Source organism: Sciurus carolinensis, chromosome 3 (assembly GCF_902686445.1).
Source record: "Sciurus carolinensis chromosome 3, mSciCar1.2, whole genome shotgun sequence".
In the NCBI taxonomy this organism is placed as follows: Eukaryota; Metazoa; Chordata; class Mammalia; order Rodentia; family Sciuridae; genus Sciurus; species Sciurus carolinensis.
In genome coordinates this window covers 106158865-106173165 of record NC_062215.1, presented here as the reverse complement: position 1 = coordinate 106173165, position 14301 = coordinate 106158865, and the positions used below count along the sequence as shown (strand labels likewise).

Sequence of the window (14301 nt, the reverse complement as noted above, 5' to 3'; positions counted from 1 at the left end):
ATAAATAAATATTACACAATATTAAAATTATGAATGCTCATTACTTAAAGTGGTGTATTTCACTCAGTGAAAAGTAAAACATTATTTAAAACAAATGAATGAAAATACATATTCAGAGTAGAGGTACAGCACAGAAGCAATTAGTGCAATCGGTAAAAATACCTAGCGGTCTGTTAGAATAATGTTAGAATATGATTAATTTTGGTTATTAACTGATCGTTTTCAAAATAGAACTGACTCCACAGAGCTCAGTGTTTCCGCAGATATGCTTTGTATATTATTTAACATTTAGGGATCTCTAACTCTTAAATAAAACTTGAACAAAAGCAATTCAACTTTTATGTTTTCTTAATTGGTCTTATTAAGACTGTTTCTAGAAAGGGTTTAAAGGTTAAAAGTGTTTGAAAATATTCTACTTCTGGAGAAGTACTTTATTTCCAATTATGTGTTTAGATATAAATTTGAGCATGGTTATTTATTAATCTTATTTGTAGGATATTTATATTTTCTAAAAGTTTAATTATTTTTGACAAGTGACATTAAAATATTTATTGCATATGTTAACTACATATGTTGTAATTACTTATTTCTTAAAGTGCTTGAAAGTAACAATTAGTCTTTCAATTCCATTTATCAAAATAAAATGGAATGATTCTATTGAAAATGTCATTTAAATGTATATTAACATTTTTAAAATTACAAATTTGTTTCAATATTATAAAAGATGGCATTATATTTGTGTCAGAGCTTTAAAATTGCTAATTTAAACCAATTATGTTCTTTAAATGACTCACTGATACAATTTTAAAAGTTAAATCCAGTTTTATTTAAGGCCTGAGAAGGAAATCTTCATTTTTCATTTTTAATGTGTTGCATATTGTTTTGTATATTGAACAGTCCATTTTTCATACATTTAAATTACCATTTTTGTCATATATGGATTGTAATGATTTACAAATGCAAAGCATAGATATTGATAACCAACTTCCATTCTGAAATAAATACCGGATTTAATCAAGAACATTTTAAGTAATCAGAAAATTTTGTCCATAGGAAGCCAAAGAGAGTATGTGAAGAGAGAAGATGCTCATTATGGCATACCAATGGACCAATAGATTTAAGAGATTAGAAAGTAGGCAAAAATATGTGGGAGAAAATTTAAGGTAGGAGTTCCCCATGTGGTAAAAAGTATGCACAGGAAAAGTGGATTCCCAGGTCATGTCATTTAAAAAGTTCAAGTTCTTCAAAGAGCATTTGTGTCCTTTGCCACTAGTGACCTGGACATTGTAGGTAACCTTGGTTAGAGTAGTCGTAGAGAAGTAATGGACCAAAAAATTTCAGGAACAGAAATGCTGCTTCTGGAATCAAGAAACTCTGGACCTGATTTATTTTTCACAAAATTCATACACAAAATGAGGGTTACAGTTGCATGGAAGTTAATTACCGAGAAATAAATGAAATAAAAGACGTAAAACCACAAAAACAAGGAAACAGCTGCTTGATTTTATATTAGGAAAATTAATGGTTGACAAGGGGAAATGATGCATATTTCTTCGTGGTAGGCACATTCTTATAGGGCAGCATTTCCTGTGAAAAAAAAAGTCATAGTGAATTTACTTCAAATTATATCAATTTAATTTTTTCTTTAAAGGTGAAAATAAATTTTATTCTCGATTCTTTGGTCAAAATTTCTATCCTTAAAATTTCATTGAATGAGGGGATTTAGTCAATTACCAGTTTCCAGAAGTACGTGTGTGATTTACACCTATAGAAATGTGTATTTCCCACTCCTACCTACTGTGGTAATACTAGAATAGAAACCCAAACCTTTCCAGCATTTCTTGTTTCTCTGCAGAATCTGTTGCAGAAAAGATTGTTATGCTGTGTGCAGAGTTGAAAAGGACAGTCCAGAGTTATGTAACTTTTCTAGGCACCAGGATTTCTGGTACTGTTTTCATTTCTCTCTTTTCTTCATGTCTTAGGGCTGAGTCATGAAATGCAGCAATATGTTGATTTTGGTGTCGCAAATTTCCCTTGTGCTTTGCCCTTCCTTCCTTCCTTCCTTCCTTCCTTCCTTCCTTCCTTCCTTCCTTCCTTCCTTCCTTTATTTCTTTCTTTATTTCTTTTCTGTATTTTGCCTTTAATGTAGTCTTAAGTTTTTTTCCTATGACATGTCATGCCTATATCCTGAACTGTGGAGAGTGGTGATTTGAATCATGGTCTTTCTAACTCTCTCATGACTGTGTTTACACTAGGAACTGCCTGTGCAAAAGTCCAGGTAAGATGGCCTAGTTGCTATGTTGACATTGGCCTGAGGAAACTCTGTGCAAAGGCTCAGAGTTATCAGTTGGGACCTTGAGTTCAGGCAGCAACTCCTGGGAATGGAGAATTCTGGGCATAACAAGATGACTTCAATGTCTCACAAGTTCACTGGGAGCTTTAAGACTGTCTGCTTTTCTGAAACTTTCTCACAAATAACCTTTTGATGACAAAACCTGTATAATAAACATGCTGACCAAACTCTGGTTCACTGCTTCTCGACTAGAGAACAGTGTCCCACCTGGTCCCACCTTTTTCTCTGTGTGTGTGTGTGTGTGTCTGTATTTTTTTCATCCCCCATTGCCCCTCATTTGGTATCTCCTTAATCGGCCTTGGCAGAGAGAAATGAGAGGCTCATGGTCCTGACTGCTTTTAACTAGCATTGGGACTTATCTTTATTTTGTGTTTCAGATTAGGGCTAACTTGTACAACTTAAGACATTCTGAATTATCTATTCAGCTGGCCTTTCTAAACTTGACATAAGGCAATTATCTTATTGCCATTTTCTCTTTCATTTTGAAGGTGACTCAGCTTTCTTCTTGAAAGAGGAGATGATGATCTTGAGTCAATTTCATTTAATTATTTAGTAATTGGTTTTAATCATATATTCTCTATAAACAACAGGTGTTTTTCCAAATTTTTCAACAAGAGCAGAACATATTGTCTTATTTAAATATTTTATTTCTTCTGATTTCCCTATTGCTATGTAAGCAAAATAAATCTGTGCTTAGTGTAAAACAAATGTAAATAAGTTGACTTGGGGGGAAATGAAAGTATTTTTAAATTTCCTATAAAAGTCTTCCTTTTGAAGATCTTTGCTTTAAATATGTATGCTTAGCTAATATATATGTTTAACTATTTTAAATTGCATACTCATTTTTTTTCTTACACTTTCCCAACTATAGCCAAAGCTCAATATTTCTCAGTCACAGACAAAGACAGGTCTTTATTTTTCTGTAAATATTTTATGAATGAATTTGTTTCATTTAATTCTGGAAATCATGATTTTTTTATTTCATAAATCAAATTATGCCAAATATTTTCAAGTGATATTTCAGCTACATACAAATGTCTATTAATTTGAAAGGTTAAAGATGCCAGGCTTAAGGATCTTGATTGCATTTGCTATTGTTTCCTCTCTGCTACCTAAATATTCTAGTATTTTTAAACTTTATATTTGGAATATATTGCTTAAAACTATATATTTTTTTAGATATTCTGCTGTGATTCACATTTGAAGTTCTACCAATTTAGAAGTCCAAGCATTCCAACCGGGTTGTAAAAGGAAGGTATTTTTACGCTTTCTTTGAGCTTCTTTAATGTGTTATCAGAAAAGGGGAGAGCATCAAGTGTGACAAAGTCTTTGATAGGTGGATTTGAGATGGTGTAATGTCATCATGAAGTGTGAAATCTCACCATTTCTCCTTTTCCCTCACAATGTTGCTAAGCAATGTTTCAAACTCACAGCTGAGAGCATATCACCTTCTTCCAATTTAGTATTAAATTAATAGCTTATAGCTTAGCAACATCACAGGAACACTAGAGTGTTCTTCAGATTGATCCAGGCTTGCTATAATAACATAAAATCGAACTACTAGCCTTTATATAATCCCACTTATTCAACAAGTGATTCCTGGTTTTCTGCCGTGTGTCAGGAATAGGAGATTAATATTCAAATAAGATCCACTTATGTATCAAAGTTCTTTTTCAGCGTTTCCAAAAGAATAGTTATCATATAATACAAGACATGCTATGGTAGATATTTACCTCAGAATTTGTAAGAGAACCAAAAGAGGAAAGGAGGAATGGAGGAAGGAAATGGAAGGAAAGAATGAAGGGAATGACATGTACTTTCAACAGAAACAGTGTTGTAAAATCAAATGCAAAGTACTGAATAATTCATATTAAGTGTAGAACATTTTGTGATATTTAGTAAACAGGCAAAGAAGATCATGGCATAAAAATATTTTTAGTACTATGTGAAAGATCAATGTTCAAGGAAGTTATGTAACAATAATGGAAGAGGCACATATATTAACAAAATAAAAAAGGAAGTTTTTAGCATATATCAAATGAAGCACTGAAGTAAACATTGATAAGAGATACAGACAATTGCTCCTGGCAAGAAGTAATTAGAAAGAAGGTCCTTTGGTTGGAATAAAGATTTCTGGCCAGTTCTCAAACCTCAAAAATACCTTTGTCTACAAAGCTGTTATGGCAACCAGATATTAAAGGAGCATTTTTAGTTATTCGTGGCCCAGTGTTAAGAGTGGGAGGTAAGCCCGCATGGCCTGTGATAACCTATACTCTACAGAGACATTTAAAAGAATGTTCTTTGTTACGGTTTTGTAATTTCAAATGTACCAGTTATAATTACGGAGGAGACACTACTATTCTAAAGCGTGGTGATCTTTATATGACAGAGGAAGAGCCAAAATTAAAATTAAATTATACCTGCTTAAAGAAAAAGGATGGAACCATGTTATTTTTTACATTGTACATCTGTAATTTAGCATGCCAGTTCAGATACGACTAGAAAGGATTTCTTATTCTCAGTTACCTTGTGGGTGTAATAGCATGGTAAAATCCTACTCAAAATTTATAACTGTAATGTCTGTCTGCAATATTTGACTTCAATTCTACTAAAGTAATAAGTGATTATTCTAAAAGGAATTCTTAATTAAGAAATGTAGTAAGATTCCCTAAGACAAGGAAAGATAGTTTCCAAATGAAACAGTTCCAGTGATACATAGGCAATCTCAGTATTTTTATTAGTACAATGAAGTAATAGATGGAAAAAATAAAATTTGAAACTCATAGTTATAGCCTCTTATAACTAGATATGCCTGCATTGTAAAAATATTTCAACAGGTATTCACTGTTAATTTTCTCAGATGTCCCCAAGCTGAACAGATCTAATAGAATTATGCAATAAAATGTCCTGAATTGATTAGTTTTAGATTAATATTGGTAAGATCTTGTATTAAAGTTCCTGAATATATGAAGTACTCAATCAACAAAAACAAACTGATTGCTACGGCAGTCCTTAATTGGTGACAATGAAATGAAAATATACAGAATTTTTATTTTAATATTATTAAATTGTGAGTTTCCAAGACTAACTCACCAGAAATCTCCCAGAAAAATAATCATTTCTCCAGTTGTCTGCGGGGCTTTCTCTAAGGACAATGCTCCAAGGAGATTTCTTTATTCCATCACGCCTTGTTATTTGCTGACCCTTATTGCATGACTGCTGAGCAGATTTGTCCTTTACAGATCAGCAGATTCCTTTGCTTCCACTTCTTCAGATTAACAACTGAATTATCACTGCCACTACCATTCTAGGAAAAGTTGAGACTGATTGTGCCTAGCCAGCCTCCTTATCAGAACAGGCCTAAGGGCTAGGTTTCTCCCCCAGCCTCCACCCCAAAGGCACTTCAGATTTGTGTCTCAGAGCCTGAGTTAACACTTGAAAACTCCAGAAGCAGGCATAAATCCCTCCCTACTTTATCAGTCTCACTTCTCTCACCATCATAAACTTGTTCACAGGATGTTGGACTATGGAATCATCAGTCTTCTAAGTGAGGAGAGAGAACACCTACCCTATCCATTAATATTCAATCTCATCCTCTAACTCAAAGAAAATTTTTTAAAAACCATAATCAAGTAGCTGCTATGCATATTAGCATGAGTATGATTTTGTGTGTGGACTATACGTTTTTGTTTATCATAAATAAATACTAGGTAGATGACATAATCCTAGGTATTTATCCAAGAGAAACAAGCATGTCTGCATAAAGTCTTTTTTCGGTATGAATGCTCAAGGACGTTTTACTTAAAAAAATTTAAAATAACCTGAAAACAACATAAATATTCCTTAATAAGATAATTTTTAAAAAATGTGTTATAGACGTATAGTAGAAATCAACTCAGAAATAAAAATGAACAAATCTGATATCACAGTATGGTAAATCTCATTAGCATTATGCTTTTTTTTTTAAAGGGAAAATTTAGACATTTATTTTAATGAAGCATTTGAATGACCTCCTGAAGACACAATCCAACTACTTACTCCATGGCAATCCTCTGTAGTGATGGGGTGACATCCCATGGGTCATGTTACATTCAGTAAACTGCATACTTCTATTTGCCTCTGTCTTCCCAACGAAGAAAAGTTCAGAGGTCTGGAAGCCAAGGAATTCATGTAAGAATAGCCCCACTTGTCATTCCCAGAACTTTTCGAAATTTTTACTTTCAATGATGTTACCATTTTTTTTCTTTCTCATTAATTTTGGGGTTTAAAAATAAGTATTTCCTTCTGCTTACTTTGGGTTTAGTTTGCTATTTTTCTAGTTTCCTAAAATTTAGATAGTTGACTTCAGACATTTATGACAAGGCAGTATTTGTAATAGTTCAAACATATCCACAATTCCATATTAGAATTATGTCACGTGAAAGAAGCTAACTACAAGAGAATCCATTTTGTGGTTTTCTTTATTAAAATTATTGAACAGGCAAAATAAATTTACGGTGATATATTGTGATAGCCTAGGGCAAGGGTGAGGTAAACTCACCAACAGCAAAGATGGGAGGAATGTCCTATATTTTGATTTGAGTGGGATGACTTAAATTTTGGAAATTTATTATAGTTGCTAATCAATATGGTGTTTTTTTTTTTTAAACCCTAAAAGAATATATCTTCCCAAGATATGAATCCTAGTTCTTATCCTGTTATTCTTTTTTTGTTTTGTTGTGTTGTGTTCTGTTTTTGTTTTCTTTGATACTATAGTTGAGCCCACGAGCACTTTTACCCCTGAGTCACATCCCCAGTCCTTTTTATTTTTTATTTTGAGACTGGGTCTCCCTGAGTTGCTTAGGGCCTTGATAAATTGCTGAGTCTGGCCTTGAACTTGCCATCCTCCTGCTTCAACCTCCCAAACTGCTGAGATTATAGGAGTGCACCACCACACCCAGATTATTCATATTTTTATAGAAGTTTACTGCAAGCATTTTCATATACATATTCTCATTATGTTTTATAATAGATCTTATATATTCAATGCTAAGACAGATATTAGTACACCTTTTTGGAGGGTTTGGGTATGTTTTGAAATGTCAAATGACTTGCCTGGATTTGTCTTCTCTTCATAGGCCAAAGGCAGCACACCTACCCATGCAATATATAGAAAAATCCCCTACATTTACTAATAGAGAAGAGAGTTCAGAAAGGTTTCCTTACAATAGTATAAAAATAAAAAGAAATGCTTTGCCTTTCTACCTTTGTCAGGACAATGTATTCATTTAAATTTTGATATTTGGCTTGAGTTATTTGATTTATGCAAATAGTATCTAACCCTACATGGGATAATAGTATATGACATCCTTTAATTATATTCCTTCATCTTCTTGCCATCTGGTCATTTCCCCACAGGGTAAACTTTATAAAGCTATTTCTAAAAATACATTTTACATTTTTCATGTTATTAAATGCTTCACAGAGTCGGATTCATCTTGGTACTTTGCACTTGATATTTTTAGCCTTATCACAATAAGGCTACTGTTACATTGTGAAAGGTTTTTCCATTAGGAACGGGACAAGCTTTAAAACGCTGTCCTGAAAATAACACTACAGAAGCATTATTTATTTTTTTCTTTTGGCAAACAAAATATCCTGCAACAACTTTATAAAACTTGTTCAGCAAAGTCAGCCAGGAGCCATCTACAGCATATGTTGAACACACAAGGGCAGCACATTGTCTTGAATTCTTAATTAATTGTGTGTTTCAGGCAAAGAAAACCTTGAAAAATGTTTTCAAAAGCAAGTACTCCACAAAACTTGCATTAATGTTATAAAAATCCATCATAAAGAAATTTCCTCATGTCAATGAATTTGTCAATGTTCCCACTGTTACCAGATTTAGTCTATTTAACGAATACACCAAAGTTATAAGCATCGAATGGAACAAAATGAGATTGCTATTTCAGGTAATCTCCTAGTAAATATAGTAACATGTGTGCATTCCCATAATTCTCTAGGCAACTTTTTGTCATGTATCTACATTATTGCACTACTTGAAAACTCCAATTAGTATGTGTATTCTTTTACCTACATCTTCCTACTTCCCATATTATCATGTTGTTATAAACCTCAAGTATACACAACTACCCTCTCTCTCTACTTTTCCCTCCTTTCCTTCCTTCCTTCCTTGCATAGTGGGGATAAAATCCTGGTTCTCATGAATGCTACACATATTCTCTGTCCCTGAGCTACACACCTAGCTCCCAATAAAATTTATTTATTTTAATTAACACCTGTTGGAACACAGTATGTCTTAGAGATAAGGAAGAACAATTCTAATATTCTGGTCTTCATTCTATTTTCTAATTATCAATGAACCTATATTAAAATACACTCTAATGCTCCTTCTGATTTTTGGGGGAAGCTCTAGATTTTTGAACCATTTTTATTTCTTAAATGAATTAACGAATACTCTAGTTTTTGTAAAGCATTCATCAACCTAAAAAGTATAGATTATTTTTGTTACTGAAATTATGAAGCATCTGGAATTAAAGGATGTAATATATCATAACAATCAAACATTGTATTACACAGTTAAGGGTAAAGGTGTCTTTTTTGATGTGGTTCAGAAAAGCAACCATTTCTACATGGCATAAGATGAAACCAGGTTCCAGATCTAATTTTAGCACATAATGGAAAATTCAACTTGAGTAAGTCAATCCTACTTTAGTTTCCTCATTCTAAAAAAGGTGAAGAAAGAAAGGAAGGAACTTTGTTTTAAAAAGGTGGAGGTGAAAATGTGAAAGCATATTTCTACATACCTCTAAGTTTTATCTCAGTGGGTTTGCACATATGAAATCACTTTATTAAAAAAAGTTAGCAAAATTTCAAAGTGTTGTTGATATAGCAAATTCAACTATTGACTTCAAGTATGAAAAGTTTGGTTCCTTGCTACATTTTTATAAAAGATAGATGTAATTTTTTATTAAATTAATGAAAATGATTAAAAAGCAAGACTCTAAACATCTCAATTAATTCTGTACTCCTTTTCACTTTAGAAAATAAAAATGTTAATAATAATATAGTGTGTACCTGAAAATTACTAAGAGATTTTGAGTGAGGTAATGAATATTAAATGGCTTTACTTAGCCTTCCTACAGTCTGTACATGTGTTAGTATTTCATAATTGTGACCAAAATAACTGACAAGAACAATTTAGAGAAGTTTATTTGGGCTCATGGTTTCAGAGGTCTTAGCCTATGGTTGGCGTACTCCATTACTCTAGCACCAGGCAAAGCAGAACATCATGGTGGAAGGGCATGGCAAATGGATTTATCCATTCATCAGGTCAGAGGCCTACTCATTGCCCAAAAAGCAATACTTCTGAAACTTACCCATTGGGCATCATACTTTCATCCATTGGGCTTTATAGTGGACATTTCAGGTTCTAACCATCACAATACATTTATCAAAATATCATATTGTATGCCATATTGTTTATCATTTTGTGTCATTTAAAATAAATATTGAGAGATTTATAAAAGTAAACAGGTGAAAATTGTACTCTTCAATCCAAACTTTTACTTTGTAAAGATTACAGAGTACAAATTATATATGAAATAATTTTTTGGAGAGTAGCCCTAGGGATTGAACTCAGGGGCAATGAACCACTGAGTCACATCCCTAGTCCTATTTTGTACTTTATTTAGTGACAGGGTCTCACTGAGTTGCTTAGTGCCTCACCATTGCTGAGGCTGACTTTGAACCTATAATCCTGCCTCTGCCTCCCCAGCTGTGGGGATTACAAGCGTGTACCAACATACCTGGCTATTTTTTATTTTTATTGAGGTTTGCATGTATATACAAAAGTGAGCCAACTCTAACCATAAAGTGTAATGCATTTTCATAAACACAACGCTTAATCAAGAAACACTATGTTACTAGAAGCCAATAGTGTGCCCTTACATTCTCTTGTATGACTAGTCACTGCTCACAATACAAATGTAAGTACTGTTTTTGTTTCTAAAAGCATATATTTATTTTGCATATTTCAACCTTACAAAATAAAAATATTCAATTATTTAATTGTAAGAATATCTTAAAATGTATTTGTTTATTATTCACCTGTTAGTGAACATTCAAGTTATTACAATTTTTGGTTATTAAAAATAATGCTGAAGCAGTCATTTTGATACCTGTGGTTTGGGAAAGGTGAGTACCCATTCTGTTGAGTATATACCAAGAAATAAAATTGTTGAGACATTCATAGGTACTGTTCATGTCGTTTTTCTAAGTGATAGTATTATATTTTGCTCCCAGCAGAGACACATAAGAATTGCAGTTACATCTTGCCAATACTTCATATTAGGAGGCTTTTAAAAATTATAGTATTTTTAGTGAGTATGTGGTGATAATGCACACATAATTTGAATTTCTCTGATGACTAATGTTGACTATATTTCATAGGTTTTGTTTATATTCTTCTCAGATGTGTTCAAGTCTTTTTGGGTTGTATTACTTTGAGGTTTTTCAATTTCAAATATCTCTGTGAATATAGATTTTTTAAAATAAAAACAGGCATATGAAGAACAAGGAAATTGAAATTTTGAAGATGAAATAGAGTATGTATTAAGAGCTACTTTTCTTCTCTTCCCTGCAAATATATTAAACTTTACTAAGTGTCCTAGTGAAACAGACTGAATTTTCTCCCTCCGATTGAAGGTGGGAATGGCTTCCTTATCTTAAGAGTAGAGTGTGGGGGGAGGGGCTGCAGTTCCCCATTCTAGTAGGCACCAAAGAAGCTGAAAGTGAAAATTGCCCCCTGTCCTTCCCTGAATTGCCTTTTCTCCTTTAAAAGTTCTGCTCAACTTCTGGGAGTTTGAAAGATGGAACTTTTGAAGCAAAATAAGTTTCTTCAGTATTTCCTCAAAGCTGAGTTTGAATAAAATCTGTATTTCTACCAATTTGACTTTGAATATTTCTGGAGGAGCAAGTGCATTGCAGCCTAGCCTCTTTCCCCAGGGTGGGACTGGTGACATCTGGAAATGTTAGCACAATTTTCACAAGGTTTGTGGGATGAGCCCCAAGGAGAATACCACAAAAGCCACACCTGGCATTGGCTAATAAACAAGCTAGCAAGCACACAAATAATTACAATTTGTGTCCTATTGCTATGAGTATTCGTCTAAAAAATTGACTTTGAGTAAACACTCCATGTTGTTCCATTTGATTTTTATCACTCATTGTATTTGTGGCAATGCTTCTTTCTGATTACAGAGATAATCTTAGGGTGATAAGATCTTACAGGAAACTGCATTGTGTTCTGGGCTCTTGAGAGAGGATTTCAAGTAAGACACAAGGCATAGTAAAATCATAGTAAAGTTTATTAGAAGATAAATAAGAAGGGGGGGAAGTACCCCCCTCTAAGGGAGATAGTGGGTCCCCTGGAAGAGAATGACAACTCAATTTGCATGCCAGCTTTTGTTAGGGTAGGAAGTGTTAGAGGGCTGTGGCAGTACATGAAACTGAGGCAGGGCAGAGAATCCCCTTCAAACTCTGATTCTTCCAATCATGCCAGAAAGATTTCAGATATTTTGCTCAGAGTAACAGGCATGAGTTTATTAGAAGAGACAGGAAAGGGCAAAAGGGTAGAAGAGAGGACAGTGTGCTTTGCCCACATTCTACTTTTATTAGGGGTCCCAGGGAAGTTTCCAGAGATTCTTTCCCAGGTCTACCCCTTGACTTTTGACTGGCAGCAGGATGACTCCAGAGTTTTAAGTTCCTAGAGTGCAAGACAATTCTAGGTCACTTTCACCCATGCTGACCTGTTCTAATCAAAATCCGTTTTTACAGATTTTATGGTTAAGGGGAATTATCCTTATCTTCCTGAGTCATGGTATCTGAACTGTGTAAGGGTCACAAAAATCACCCAGCCCCTATCAGGTTACCTTGTGTTCTTTTTTAATTGGCATTTCAGGTCTAAATTTCCCATGCAGACAAAAGGTCATTTGCTGAGGAATGTAATAGGAGAGAGATTGTTAAAGGTCTCACTAAAGTATTACCTCTGGGCTCTGACTTGACAGACTATATTAGCTGACAACCTAAAAGTAACTCTTGGTCATCTTAGCCTGAATGACAGGTCCTAACTGAAACTGGTTTTGCAGAATTTATGGTCAGTGGACTCTGGTCTTAGCTCTCCTTCCTAGGCCTGGGAATCTCTAGTTCATGTTGTTTGTGTAAGAACTTAGTTAAAACAACTTAGCAATTAGGCCCTTTTGAGGAAACATGTCATTCTCCTTTGATTCTTACCCCCTGAATTTATCTTTCTTTCTCCTGTTATAAGGGGAATGGTTTATAGGACTGAGATGAGGCAAGGTTCTTGAAATAGCTACTTTGTCAGACCTGGAGGTGCAATTGATACAGGGTGGTTGACCGACTTGTTCTGTACTAAGTATTTTCTCCAATTTCTGACTCACTGCTCATGTCTAACTGCTACCTAACATCTTCCTTCAGATACTGGCTCCTTTTTAAGTAGGCTGTCCTGAGTTTTACCACTGCAGGTGTGGATCAGTGTGCATGGGTGTTGGTGTATGCATGTTTTGTAATGATTGATAGTTCTTTAAACATTTTAGATACAATTTCTTTGTTGTATATCGATAATACAAATATCTTCAATATAAAATTATGTGAAATGATTTTTCTTTTACTTGAGATTATTGTAAAACAGAAAATTTTATTTTTCATAAAATCCAGTTTATAACTGTCCCTTTGGATGATTAATACTTTCTGTGTCTTATTTAAGAAAGTCTTAGTCTACTCCAAATGTGTGTGTGTGTGTGTGTGTGTGTGTGTGTGTGTATGCTTGTGTTGTTTTCTGTATAACTTGCACTGTTTTGTTTTCCCGTGTGGATCTAAATTTCATTTGAAATTTAATTTTTTATGTGGTGGTAAGTTCAAGGGTCGGTATATACTTTTTTCCCCATATGCTGGTCCAAATGATTCAACACTGCATGTTTTATTGAAAAGATTGTCTTTACCTATTCACATTGCCACTTTATCATAAAACTTGTAGTTATATGTACCTGAGTCCTTTTCTGTTACCCTAGTCTGCTCTTTGGCAATTATGTCTACAACAGGTTGACATTATGCCATTTTAATTTTTTTTGTAGGTTTCTTTTTTTTTTTTGGTAACTATTCTTGACTCTGCATTTACATAAAAATTTTAGAATCACTTCGCCAATTTAAGAAAAAAAACAAAATCAATCTTTATTTGAATTACATTTTACACACTTATATGCATATATAAAATTGGAGAGAATTGACAGATTTGTAAACTTGCTCCTTTAATTCATAAACATGTCATGTTCTTCCATTTATTTTGAGCTTTATGTTAATAGTGTTTATTTTGTTGTTTTTATTGTAAACATCATTCATATCACTTGGGAGGCACATTTCTAAGTATTTTTTATGTATTTGTTATAAAAGATAAATTTTTATGGAAGGACAAGGTATACATGTAAAGAAAATATAAGTTCCTCATATCCAGAATGGTTAGGAGAAGGAGTAATAAAATTTGTAGCCAAATATAAATATTTAGAAAGAGGTGTGTGCATTTACCTACATGTATACATGAGCCTGTGTGTGTGTGTGTGTGTGTGTGTTTGTATGCATCTGGTCAGAGCTGTATGGATTGAGATTAGGGTATATGGCAGAGGATTTGAATGAGTTAGGTATCAGAGCATAAAAATATTATAAGTACTGTGAAAAAATTTGATGAAAAAATTTATCTTCATAAATGTGTTTACATTTTTTTGTTACAATATTTTTTTCTTTTGTGTTTTTGAAAACACAATTCCCTTAAAATAAATTTCTGAAGATCACTTGGTAAAACAATATGTTTGTTAGTACAATTTGAAAGTGGAAATACAACTTCTTGAGCAATTGATAATGTAATTGTGACTCCA

General features: G+C 33.4%; 1 long non-coding RNA gene across 1 annotated transcript; it reads right to left on the bottom strand.

The window, feature by feature from the left end:
• Nucleotides 1-1356: 1356 nt before the first annotated feature.
• LOC124981164 (uncharacterized) lies at nucleotides 1357-5676 on the bottom strand. Its single transcript, XR_007107930.1, has 2 exons — nucleotides 5447-5676; nucleotides 1357-1587 (listed from the first exon to the last, which is right to left on the bottom strand). It is a non-coding gene; the product is annotated as an uncharacterized LOC124981164 (long non-coding RNA).
• Between the last annotated feature and the right edge of the window lie 8625 nt (nucleotides 5677-14301).